The 14013-nt window shown below is 34.1% G+C and overlaps 1 protein-coding gene and 1 non-coding gene across 3 annotated transcripts in view; one reads left to right on the top strand and one right to left on the bottom strand.

Moving 5' to 3' along the window:
- Window positions 1-14013, top strand: part of LOC123536094 (alpha-2C adrenergic receptor-like) — a 187245-nt gene that overhangs the window by 63685 nt on the left and 109547 nt on the right. The gene's annotated exons all lie outside the window — the stretch shown is intronic.
- On the bottom strand, window positions 10927-10999 carry Trnak-uuu (transfer RNA lysine (anticodon UUU)). The gene has a single exon. It is a non-coding gene; the product is annotated as a tRNA-Lys (tRNA).

Here is a 14013-nt window from a genome sequence, read left to right as displayed (position 1 = left end):
TTTGCTGCGTGCTCGGGTTTCACCACCAGATCCGACCGATTTATTTTTTGTCCTACTTTTCATTATAGGACTGATTCAGTCGGCATTTGTTGAGGTCGTCTCGTACACAAACAGGAACATGAATTTTTTTCTAGACTTAAACTTTAAGGGAAGATATTTTTGAATGAAATACACATCTAACATATTATTAAGCTTTTCCCTTTCTAGGTAAAGCAGTACTACAGACCACTAGAATCAAAGACAATTGTGGTTAGTCTATTCAGTAGGTGGGTTTCTGCATATCCTCTAGCATATGCGTTGGAGCAGGGGGGCCAGCGGGGGCCAGCCCCCCCCCCCACCCCCAAGCTAGGAAAGGGGTGGGGGTGGGGCAAACTATAGTCCCCCCCCCCCACTATTTTGGAAAAGAGATATAACTTGCTGTCTAATACAACATTTACTTAGCACTATACACTCAGTTCCAAAAGAAAGTGTGCACTTAGTTTTCGGTTATTTTCATGAAAACTTATAATGTTTGGTACCAAAATTTAAGTCAGTTCGTAAACAAATTGGTGTGCATTTTAGATTTTGAGTTATACCTGAGAGTTAGTGTATGAAAAAAATGAAACAAAAACGTCGGGGAATTTTTTGAAATATTTAAATTTAAAAAGTGCAAACTTTCTTTTGGAACTGAGTATATAATTCTTTTCAACCTTATTTCTGATTTGCATTTGGCCTTCCCTTGTATTCTGACTTGTCTTTTTCCATAGTGTGAGTACTAAAATCTGTACGCGCCACGCCAAGGATTGTTTGATTACATTTTATAAACATAATATATCATTGAGCGCAATCACTACAGTTTCGGTTTGAGCGTCTGCAAAATCTATGTAGGCCTAACTATTAAGCCTGTTTACTCATGTAAACGTTATGTATTTTTTATGTTTTTCATTGTCCATTCAAGGGAAATGATATTTCCACAACTTTATATCACAATTAGACAAATGCAGTGCTAACTGAATGTATGTCCAGGGTTTCAACAGAAGAATGTAAAAAAATGGCACACTTGATTAGAACAATAGATAATATGACTGATTAAGACAGTTCAGTGCCTAGTCGTATGTGTATCATCAGAATAACTCAATGATTGCTAAAGCATAGAGGGATACCTTGCCGCCGCCCCCCCACGCCGGTCGAAAAGGTTTGCCCCCCCCCCCCCCCCCCAAAGTTAAACTCACTCCTACGCCCATGTGTAGATATTTTTATTTCTTAACCCAGAGGAAATTAGGCAAAGGTAAATTTACTTTTTCACTTTTGGCAAGGTTGAGTCTGAACGTCGTTTTTCACCACATGTAAATCAAACATTATACAAACTTTCGTTAACATGGTATTTGAAGAAAACGGACCTAGCAGAATTATTGATTATAAATGAAATCCTACAGCCTTAATGAATTTAACTCTTTAACTATGTCATGATTCTAAAGCAACACAATTTTATTCGAACTTTTTGATGTTTTTCTTGGATATCCCATTCGTTCAAGTTACATGTTTTAATGACTTACAAAAAATAACTGATTTTAACAAGATATCATCCACAATACTCTAAGATTAATGAATAATTCATATCTTTTCACGAGGAACCATAGTATTTTGCACTCAATTTAGATTATAAGATTTCTCAAGAAAACGACCAGAACATGGAAAACCAATTGACAGAACCTTGAAACATCACGGAATGATTACACTACCGAGTAAATGACTCTTCTTCATTTTGAAGTTACATTGTTGTTGAACTTTTGTTTTAAAGTTTAAAAAATGTGGATGTTGATATTTACCAGTTACATTGTATTACACAAATGTGTATGATTTTACACATTTTGTAGCTCAAAATGTTGATCACTGATTTGTATTTTGTATTACAAGATCTGAACTTTCTATTATAACTTATGTAGCATGCTTAATTAAGAATTGGTAAAACACTTCATTTCTTTTGCAAAAGGGATGGTTCAGTTAAAGCCATGATTATTATGCTACTTTACAATGTGGTTCTATTTCAAGCAACATTTCAAGACAGTTTTTAATTATTTTATTTCCTTGTTCTGACAAGCTACTTTTACTACCTCTAATGATGACTGAAAGCCTTTTGTATGTCAGAAATATGTCACATAAACCTTCAATTATTAACTAAAGCTTTTCGTCGTCTTAATTCTAATTCAGCTGTCAGATTCCTAGACAAATTATATCCGCAATAATCTTAACGTGTAGTTTTTCATTTTAAAGTACAAAGGACTTTAGATGAATTACATCATTTCGTGTAAGTCTCCATTAAAGTTATAAAATTGATAATAAGAAACAGAAACATTGAATAAAATGGGCTGTGTGTTGGCTTTGTGTGTGTGCACGTATATATGTATGTGTGTGTGTGTGTTTGTTGTGTGCACGTCTGCGTGCTGTAGGTTTCATTTTGGGGAGGCTGCGATTGTGGTACGTGGCATTCCCTGTTTGACATTTGTCTTTGTTTTTTACATATTTCACCTTTAATTTTGAGTAAGGATCCTCATAAAGTGAAACGAAATTCCTTTCCCTCTGTAGCACCATCAAGAGTTTCAGATTTGCTGTGCAAAAGAAACAGAATTATAGACATGTTGTCAAAAAGGCATGTGTAAAGAGCAGTAAGAATTTATCAAGAGGCCATTTTCTCTTTAGACTGTCAAATGAATTTCAGCTAGCTGTACTGGCATTTCTATATTTCGTAAAAACGTTTATTGAATCTGACACCATTGTGAGCACATCAAACAAATATTTATACCTCTGTACAATGATACAATCAAAATATAAAGAACACTTTCAGTGTATAATAAATTATCAAACAAGATTTACAAGGTTTAGACCACGCCTACATGTACTTCGTAAGGTTACTGTAGATGTCATATTTAATACATTAAGAGCAATGTTTGGTCGTAACTATTGACTGTTTCTATAATGTTTAATACAATTACAATGTAATATATCCAAAACGATCGAAATTTGACACCCGTATACTAGTTCTGCGAAACGGTTTCTAATGATTTTGAATTTGGGAAAAAAAATGAACAAACAATCTCAAAGACTGTCCCGAAAAGCATTAACTAATGGCACCTCAGCGTCTCATCATACAAAACAAAATGAAGAAAATGTATAAGAAGCTCACTCCTTTGCACATGCTTTCATTTATTAATATTGCATTGCTTATTCAAAGTAAGTGAAAAATAAGTTAAAAAGACTGGTTATTAACTCTATGGTATTATTGTTAACATTGCTGTTGAGCTGTTGCTTTACCAATCGCTAGGGAGTTATTGTACAAGTGGCTTTAGATAATATTGTGCCTTTGCTCTTGTATTACAATTGTAAAAATGGTTGCATTTCCAATTATATATTTAACCGATATTCATAAGAAACGCAAATGTGTGGAATGAAGTTGAATATAATGTTAATTTGCATATTTTAATGAACTTGTTAGAATGAAAATAAACATTGTCATTTTTGGTCTATTGTTTGATTTACCACCAGATACATGTAGGCTAACGCTCGCATGGTTTAGTTCCTTCGTATCTCGACTCTTAACCAGTATAATTCAGATAATATATAACACGGGGGCATTGATTATTTAATAATTGACACTTTTTTATTTTCAATTGTATCTGTATAAAATGTGATATGTGTATGTGATCATTGTTTTTGAAAGATTCATTGGTTTTTTTGTTTCAAAGCAGACAATATCTATTCATTTGAAATAAATAACTTTTTACAATATCAATTCTGGTATTTTAGATGCACAAAATATAGTTTCAAGTGATTTGAGGTATAGTGTTCAAATCCATACATTTTCATCGTTTAGTTATTTTTTCCAGTATTGTTCTAAGATTGTGTACGAGGTCACCCTGCTATGATGCCGCATTGTTATTAAAGGGTGTGCAGTAAATTCGTTCCTATTCGTTTTTGTAACCCTAATAAACTGTATAGTGTCGAATGGATTTTGTTGCACGTCTTGCATTGTTACTGTAAACCTGTTAAGTATACAAGAATGTCATCAAATGCAATCTGGCATGTAGACCGTAAGCTAGATTTCACATTTAAAAAGTGTGCCAATTTGGATAATGCCATTTCGGATAAAATCAAGCTATAGAATATTTTTCAGGCGAGTTTTTCCATTTCGTAACTAATATTGATTAAACGTTTTTCTGATGAACATACCTATAAGCTACCTTAGCCAGAACCATGAATTTATTTAAGTGACCAGTACATGTAAACTGTATAATTAAGTGGATGGGGGCAGTGAAAATATTTGCCTTTTCGAAATGGAGTGGTTTCACTATATACATGTTTTATAGACAAAGAATCCAGTTTGTCCGGAAATTATACTATTTCTAATCAAATTTCTAAAACTGATATGCGTTCTAGTTTGAATGAGGTCATATATTTACTCTCCACCCCGCCCCAACGTGTTAGTACGACTTTTTATCATTGATTCTGCCAGTGAAACGTGTAATGAACAAAGAAGTGATAATAAATAACTTAAAAGTATCATAATTTCTTATTGTTACGGATAGCTAGCAATTCGTCAGCCTTATACTTTGATCTTAGCCGTTATAAAAAGCGAAACATGACTAAATGTATAGAATATATATCTTTTGATTAAAATTAAACGTAGGAGAATTTGTGTTTTGTATTTTACGATGTGTCCCTGTGGCTACTGTTTCGTGTGTTAGGGTCTTACCTGGCGAGGAGAAACTTTAAGTACACTGTCTTTTAATATGGTAACATGTGTGAGGTAAACGCCAGTTAACTAGTTTAAATTACCCAGCGGTATTTTATCAACTGACCGTTCCTAGGCGGTACCCGACTGTGTTCCTTCTTCATCAATGCTTGTGTCTGTTTGTTACTTCTGTTTTTCCAGGAACTATACCTTTTAAATTCTCATATGAAACATTTGACCTTAATTGTAACTTTAGCTCTTTGCAATAAAAAATAGTTTAGAGAATATTATGTGTATGCAAATGATGCTGTTTCATGTTGCAAATTGAAGGCTTAATGACATAGAAAAGCTATATTGATGTACGGAAAGATGTCACAGTAACCTGTGATTATTGATCGTCTGAGCTTAAACAAACCTATCCCAATTAATCTTAATGTCGCACTTTTGATTGAAAAGAACAAACGACTTTACCTAAAGAACATCATTGTCAGTATACAGTCATTAAAGTACAAAATCTTTATAAATACAAAAGTAGATTCTGAACTTGATCCGATACCATTACGGAATGATACTTATATTAGTGGACGGAACTCCTTTCTATTTTCAGCCTCATAACAGTTTCAGCTATTGAAAACGACACGGAGAAAATAAAGTAACACTATAATGAACTGTATAACTTGAATTGCAGCTATGCTATTAAGGAGATATAAGAAGAAATTAAAGAAAAAAAACATATGCGGTTTTGTAAAATATCGAAATCATTTTCACAATATATCTAAAACCCTGCTCACCCAGCCACGATACATTTGTAATAAATTTGCATTAATGAAGGTAAATATTAAGCAATCGACGCTTTCAATAGCCTAATAAGCATATCCAATTCAGTCCATGATTATAAAGAGAGAAGTGTCTTTAAGTTATATTTGAGCCGCACCATGAGAAAACCAACATAGTGCATTTGCGACCAGCATGGATCCAGACCAGCCTGCGCATCCGTGCAGTCTGGTCTGGATCCATGCTGTTCGCTAACGGTTTCTCTAATTGCAATAGGCTTAGAAAGCGAACAGCATGGATCCTGACCAGACTGCGCGAACTGGTCTGGATCCGTGCTGGTCGCAAACGCACTATGTTGGTTTTCTCATGATAGGGCTTATTTATAATGACTGTATACATAATAATTTTAAAATATTCTATTTGTCATTTACGGACAGAAGATAAATGTCATGATTTTAAAATGTTCAGGCGACGTTATAAATAATACCAATCAGATGTCGTTTTATGATATTTATCCGGTATACTAAAAGATGTTGTGATGATAGCTAGATATGTTTCTCAGCTGCGAAACGTCTTCATGTTCTCTTCCCTTGATGCGAGGATACTGATAAATATGTACCTTATTTTTTGTATGTTGGCTATGAGGTACACACACGCGCATACACAATCACGTTTCTAAGTTAAGTGCACGCACGTTGTCTAATGACAACAAATAGGTTATAAATACATCGTGTTTATACGAACTTTCAGTAAACTACTTTAACGCATCAATAATTAGAGTTATTTTCTACTTTAAGGATGATTTCTTATTATACATCATAAACGTAATATACTGCAAAATTCTTTTAGCTTAGATAAACTGATTCTCAAAAGCAGGTGAAATTATGTGCTTGAATTTTCAGTCATAATTGACAAAGGGGCAATAAAATGTTATTTCTGTGATTAAATTTCTTTTTACTGAAATACTTTATATTTGCAACATTCAGTGGTATTCGTATTTTCGTGTTAATTGCCTATGGAAAGAAGATCTGTAGGCGGCCTACAAAACGAGCTTTGTTGGGAGTGTAGAAATGCGTACAACTAATGCGGTTAATGAGATACCGCACCTATCGAATATGGTAAAGATTTTCCACACGAAGGTATATTACATTCTCTCCCGGAATCACAGGTCAAATATATGGAAGCGTCCTGGTGCCAGCAGAGAGATTTAAATTTGTCATACGTACGAATTACTATCTCCTGCGTAGGAGATAGTATCTCCTACGTAGGACTTAGTATCTCATACGTAGGACATAGTATCTCCTACGTAGGACATAGTATCTCCTACGTAGTACTTAGTATCTCCTACGTAGGACATAGTATCTCCTACGTAGGACTTAGTATCTCCTACGTAGGACATAGTATCTCCTATGTAGGACTTAGTATCTCCTGCGTAGTACTTACTATCTTCTACGTAGGACATATTAAGTACCACGTAGGAGTTAGTATCTCCTACGTAGGACTTAGTATCTCCTAGTATCTCCTACGTAGGACTTAGTATCTCCTACGTAGGACATATTATCTCCTACGTAGGACTTAGTATCTCCTACGTAGGACTTAGTATCACCTACGTAGGACATATTATCTCCTACGTAGGACTTAGTATCTCCTATGTAGGAGTTAGTAACTCGTACGTATGTCACTGACTAAAAGACTCTCAAGCATGCGCAGTGGAACTATATTCTGGAGTGTACTATTATTTAGTAAGGATTATCTGATTATCTGATTACCTGATACCGGTAGATTACATATTTGTAAATAATTAAACATCTCCCTTCTTTTAATGTCTCACACAAACTTCGTAAGTATGAATTAAAGACACATTTGACCAAGTTCTGAATTTGACAGATGAAGTAGTCAATAAATTTGTTTTAATAGATATTTTTGAACATTTTATTTTGTTGTTGTTGTTGTTGTTTTTTGTGGGTTTTTTTGTTGTTGTTTTTTTTTTTTTTTGGTATTTTTTGGGGGATTATGTAGTTTGGGTATAGTCACACTGCGCTACCCACAAAGTGCACTTCTAGGCATTGCTCCAGGCATGGGCAGACATCAGGTTACAACCGCCGACATTCCATAAGCCAACCGGGCAGTTTATGAGCACGAAGAATTGAAACATGTCATGTGAGGTTTCGAACCTTTACCATTCGGCTATGGAAGCCTCTCTTGAAATTATGTAGATATTTCAAAAGTATGATTAAAGTATATCATGAAAGTTACTAAATATAATGACCGCCAGTTATTGTTTTTGACCGATTGTGTGATTTGATTAATAAACGTTCTCTCAATAAAGGCACTGACCTACAAATTTTGGCTAAAAATGGTCTTTCTTTAAAATTGAAGTTCGGTCATACATACTATGGACATTAAAATTCGAGTTTTTGTTTCTAAACTATCCTTAATCTACTCAATCAAGGAAAAAGGATGCCAGAGCCGGGAATCGAACCCGGGCCGCCACGGCAATGAAAATTTTCCCGCTGTCTTTAACAATATACACCACGGAGGAATATGTATACAATGACCCTTGAATGTAGATATTTAATAAATAGGCAGTTTACCTCAGTAAAACGTTACAAACGCTTTTCAATTTCCAGTGTAAAAGATAGTTAAGACAACTAGTTCCCGTGTGTTTCAATAACACATAATCTGTCAGTAATTAATTCAAAGCTTTCTTAAGCGGTATTAGCATTAATTTCTTGATACTGTACCTAAAATTTCTTTTTTTTCTGTTGTCGTATGATCTCAAGGACAGTGCCTTTAATAATCAATATTTATTAGGTGTTATCATCATTTGAGCTGCGCCATGAGAAAACCAACATAGTGGCTTTGCGACAGCATGGATCCAGACCAGCCTGAGCATCCGCGCAGTCTGGTCAGGATCCATGCTGTTCGCTTTTAAAGCCTATTGCAATTAGAAAGACCATTAGTGAACAACATGGATCCTGACCAGACTGTGCGGATGCACAGGCTGGTCTGGATCCATGCTGGTCGCAAAGCCACTATGTTAGTTTTCTCATGGCACGGCTCAATTTTCTTTTTCTACATTCAGGACCAGCATTAACTAGTTACAGGAAACTACTGTAACTGCATCTAAAGCATGATTTAACATGATAATAAACCATTGATACTTTTTTGTTTCAAACACTCATTTCTACTTTACTTGCATATTAAAGTTGATAAAGTTCATTAACACCTCTCCCGTTCATCTTGGCAAGCACTTCATGATACAGACTGCGAAGGTCATAAAGGATATTCTATGATCCAGTGCACTGGAGTCAATCAAGGGTTATGTTACATCATGAACACATTTGCAATGATCTCTAATGAGATGGTGATTATTATAGCTGGGATGAAAACTGCCTAGCTCAGATCGCATTTGTCCAGTCGTTAGAGTCAGAGGTAAGAATTTTTTTTCAGAAAGTGGTATCAGAGAGGAAAGTGCTTTACATTCAATGACTCTAACGACTGATGCGAGTCTATAGTGTTCCGAAAAACTAATGTCAAATCAACTTGTGGTCCGACGGTTTTGCTTTCTTTAACATTGTGTGTGTATCTTCTATATATTGTATATGTTGTGAAAAAGAGGAAGAATAGAATAGTATTTAAATAAAGTGAAGCATTTTTTGACAGTAAAATCTTTTAATTACCGAATATCACGGCGAATTTGTAGGTTTCAGTCATTAAATCTGGTTATCCTTTGTTTTGTTAAGTGTATGCCTAGAGAGAAGAAATTAAGGACGAGTAACTTGGCAAACATGATTTATTCCCCTTTATCGCTCTTCACAGTAGAGGCTATTTTTTTTAATATAAGAGCTAATTTAACATTTACAATTTTGTTTGATCAGAGTGGCTAGATAAAAGTATAATTGACTAGTTGAAACTAACTAAATGTTATAGAAATTGATAATCGTGTCATGCAATCAGGTCTATATAAATTCATTCTTTGTTATTGGTTAGAAACAGTGGTTAAGAGATAATTTCACTGATTGTAATGAAAAGTTATTTATTTAAGCCCCTTCTCGAGACAACACATAAAATACAAGAATATAAATAAATTAGACAATAAATCAAATATTGCAATAAATGCCATTTATCAGTACGCAATTAAAAAGTCAACCAGCAATGTTCAATTAACACATGTACCGGAAACGCGAGTAGGACCACAGAACGCTGCAGCGCCCCAAAATAGGAACCCTTACGTATGAGTTACTAAGTCCTACGTAGGAGATACTATGTCCTACGTAGGAGATACTAACTCCTACGTAGGAGATACTAACTCCTACGTAGGAGATACTATGTTATACGAAGGAGATATTAAATACTACGTAGGAGATACTAAGTCCTACGTAAGAGATAATACTCCTACGTAGTACTTAATATCTCCTACGTAGTACTTAGTATCTCCTACGTAGGAGATACTAAGTCCTACGTAGGAGATACTATGTCCGACGTAGGAGATATTAAGTACTACGTAGGAGATACTATGTCCTACGTAGGAGATACTAAGTCCTACATAGGAGATACTATGTCCTACGTAGGAGATACTAACAAGACAAAGCAAGACAAATTTAAATCTCTCTGCTGGCACCAGGACGTTTCCATACAAATACAATTATCAAATCTACAAGAAGAACATTTGGACGCACGTCTTTTAATTGGCTGTTTGCAATATGGTTAAGATATCTCACATTTTGTGACGTAGTTTTGCTTCGAAGAAATATGATAAACATATTAAATATGTTCAAATGAAACAACTACATGAAAAAGTAGTATATTTGACATCTTGTTGTTTAATATACATTCTTTTGCATAAATAAAATATCACTTTTGTTAAATATGTTGCTCTCAAAACATAATATGATAGCTGTGGTGTTAGAAAGGTGTGGGATTTCATAATTTCTCTCGCAGTGTAAAGAATATTGTATTTGTCTATTACATCTATAATCAGACTTACCAGAAAATGTTTTCTGGAATGTATAAAAATGTATACATATGCGGATACGATACCAGGCTGATGACAGCGTTTGTCATACTGAAGTGAGATCGAGTATATATTCGCTTTTAAAAATTAAAAACTGGAATTCACTATTTGACTTACCACTAAAAGAAAGAAAGAATGAAAGTAATCACACCAGCATACCTAAGCATTCACCTGTGAAACTTAAAACATCATCTGAAAACTCATTACGTAAAGAGTGTTGTAAAATAGTTGTTTGAAAAGAATACAGTCGGCATTAATCAACGTGTTAAATGTATTGAATGTCACTTATAAAAGTATAAACAAAGATATACATTTCAGAATTATGTTAATAATATGTAATTAGGAAAATATAATCAGTCAACCAATAAATCTTGATGGATAAAATGCTTGTCATATAAAGGTGATGATAAGAGAACAAAAAAATGTGCGCCCAACATGGGACTCGAACCCATGACCCTCAGATTAAAAGTCCTATGCTCTACCGACTGAGCTAGCCGGGCGATATATAATTAAGAAATATACTATACTATGTGACAAATAAATGATATTGAACAACTTGCTGGCAAAACCGATCACACTTAAACACTGACAAAAATGCATTTGAATTACAAGTCATGATGTTAAATAAAAAAAATAATTCTGTCAATATTCACTACTTCGAATTGTTCATATTTTGCATGGCAATGTTCTATAATTCCAAAGGATCATCTTATCAATTTGATTCAACAACACATCGTATATAACCTTCCTGCAGTCCATAGTTCTTTGTTGGCATCTGGCTAGATTGTCTATTATTCAAATCTTTATACAACATTAACAGGAAACAATTCGTACTCATTTATATACAGCTGTAGATTAAAAAGGAAATCACTAGCTGACAATTTTAACCATGTCTTTCTTTCGGCAAATTGAGAGAAGCTCTTACAATATCAATTAAAAGTAAAAAGCAGGAAATTTTGGATGTGTTTGCAGACAAGGAATTAACTATCGACAACTTCTAGTGGTAGAAAAAGCATACACGTAATGATTGGACATACAAAAATGAGTATTTTAGAAAGCGAAATATAAAATATGTTGTTTTACTCGTGCTGTTTTGAAATATGAATGTGAATTTATCAAAACAAAATAACTCTAGGAAACCTTGAAAATGAAATGTCTTATGAAAGCAACGTTTTGAAATTTGTTGTATGCAAGTGTTTAATAGAGCTCATTCAACATTTGTTTTTAATATAACATGTACCCCTCCCGTATTTCGTCTTCGAAGAAGGGGAGAAATTTTGTTTGGCGTGTATCTGCCTGTCGGTTAAAAGGTTCTGAGCAGTAGTGATAGTAAATTGGTCCATTGTTTTTCACACGTCCTACTGTTCTTCTTGGGTGTCAATTGTCGTCCTCTTAGACATTCCCGTATGTCATCTAGGCCGCATTCAGAGATTTTGGAATTCCTTCCTCGGGTATTATAAAATTGTCTTCAAAATTTAAGACAGTCCAAAGTCTGTTTAAATGTAATGCAAATTATGCTGTCTAAATGGAATACCATACTTTAGACTTATCTACAGGAAAGGGTTTAGGCACACTGTGAAATTTAGGTAATGAACCAGGCATTGTTTTCAGCAATTAGGCACTCAACCTTTAGAAATAACGTAACTAACAGTACCGAGAGGAACATTTAACTTTCCGAGTATCTGTCTTGATGTCAATGGGTTTGCTTTTACCAGAAATGAACTTAATAATCACAGGTTTTGGCTATGTACAGCGTTTCAGCTCTTAGATACTTAAGAATGCTAACATAGAGAAAGCCATCAAACTCCCAAACACTATGCCTTGTACTTCATCACCTAGTTTCGCTCGTGCACTTTTTCTTTTTGTTCATAAAGAATACAGTGTGTGCTTTCGTACAAGCCTGTCAGAGAATAAAATTTTAAAGGGTTCAAAGTATATCTCATAATGTGAAACTGTGTTAAAGGATAGGATTATTTGTATAAACGTACAAATATTAATACAATTAAAATGATAAACTAACAACCTGACGTGTACCATATTTCCGAGGTAAAGAGCAAATTTTCATTTTTGAATACAAAATAAAATGCAAATAAAATTGTAGTGTTACACAGCTGATTTTCATAATTTTATGTAGACCACAAGCGAATTTACGCTGAAATAATTTTAAGTCAAAACGCCACGAAATTCGAGTATAGGTTTACAAATTCTTTTGTGACTTTCAACATGCTCTATACAATGCATCATGTCCGATGCAAGATCATTCTTTGGATTACTTGCCACGTGTGATTTCATGATATTAAATTTCGTTTCATTTTTTATGCCAATAATACACCATAATTCAAAATAAAAATAAACTCATTCTTCTATATGACAATCATTTCTAAATGCAAGAGATAAATTTTTAGATTTTGAAAAATAAGTAATTATTCTGAACTCTTGCTATGTTTCTTCATTGGAATAGCAAATATGTTAGTGTCGTAGACGGCAACGTTTCCGTCCTTATCGTGAGCTTCACTGGGGCGGCTGAAATAAATGGGTTCTTTTTGTTTGCAAGTGAATTATATGAGCATTCTGTATAATCTCATAACAAGTAAAAGGCCAGATTATTTCTGTCTCAGTAGATACATTTACCTCTCTAAAACCCTCTCTAAAATAAAGACAGATCTTACTTGTGTTGCTCAACAGACGTTGGAGTTTACGTATACTTCTTACGTAAACATGTGTCAGTAGAAATATAATTTTAGTCGGGAAACAAGGAAACAACTTGTTGTTTCAAGTGTTTTAATTTGAATTTTCTCAGCAGCAAAAGAGAGGTTTGGTTGACAACCCCCAGAACCTAGTTGCTTCAGGCAGATACAAGTCATTCTCTGAATTTTTTGTAATGTCTGTATTGTTAGGCTGCATTTTGTGTGTTACGTTTTTATTCAGTTGGAGGGAATGCGATTATGGTACTTCTATTTTGCTTGAGAAAGTAGTATTTGTCAATGGCGATTCCTGGTTATCTGCTTTTCGTTTCTGTCAGGTCAAATTTTATGTACGTTTCGTTGAAACTTTCCATCACTTGATGTCGTGACTTCGGGAAAAAAAAGTTTCGAGAACACTTTATTGAAATTTCAAGTATATAACTATAATATTTACAAAGGTAAAGACTTAAAAATCACTTTGTTTAGCACAGAAAATATACCACCTTCATATACCCTTTTATCATGCATATTTCATAAACAAATGCATTTCGAACACTTCTTGAATCAAAGATTCCAAATGCATAGATGGGGCGGTGGTATATTTACAAACCATTTTAAGACAGTATATTCCAAAATTGTAACAATTTAGGTCAAGAGGAACTACAACAAGTTGAATAATACTATGCTGAACCCTTTCAAATGTAAAATGCATTTAAATATATTCATACCTAAATATTTTGTATCAAAACTCAACGAAATTCTGGATCATCATTCGTGCTTGCGTTCTTGCTTTCCTTAAGAATATTTAAACTCTGATATCAGGAAGCTAT

This window comes from Mercenaria mercenaria, chromosome 17, assembly GCF_021730395.1.
Source record: "Mercenaria mercenaria strain notata chromosome 17, MADL_Memer_1, whole genome shotgun sequence".
NCBI lineage: Eukaryota > Metazoa > Mollusca > Bivalvia > Venerida > Veneridae > Mercenaria > Mercenaria mercenaria.
Note: the sequence above shows the minus strand (reverse complement) of the source record. Positions and strands in the feature narration are given on the sequence as shown.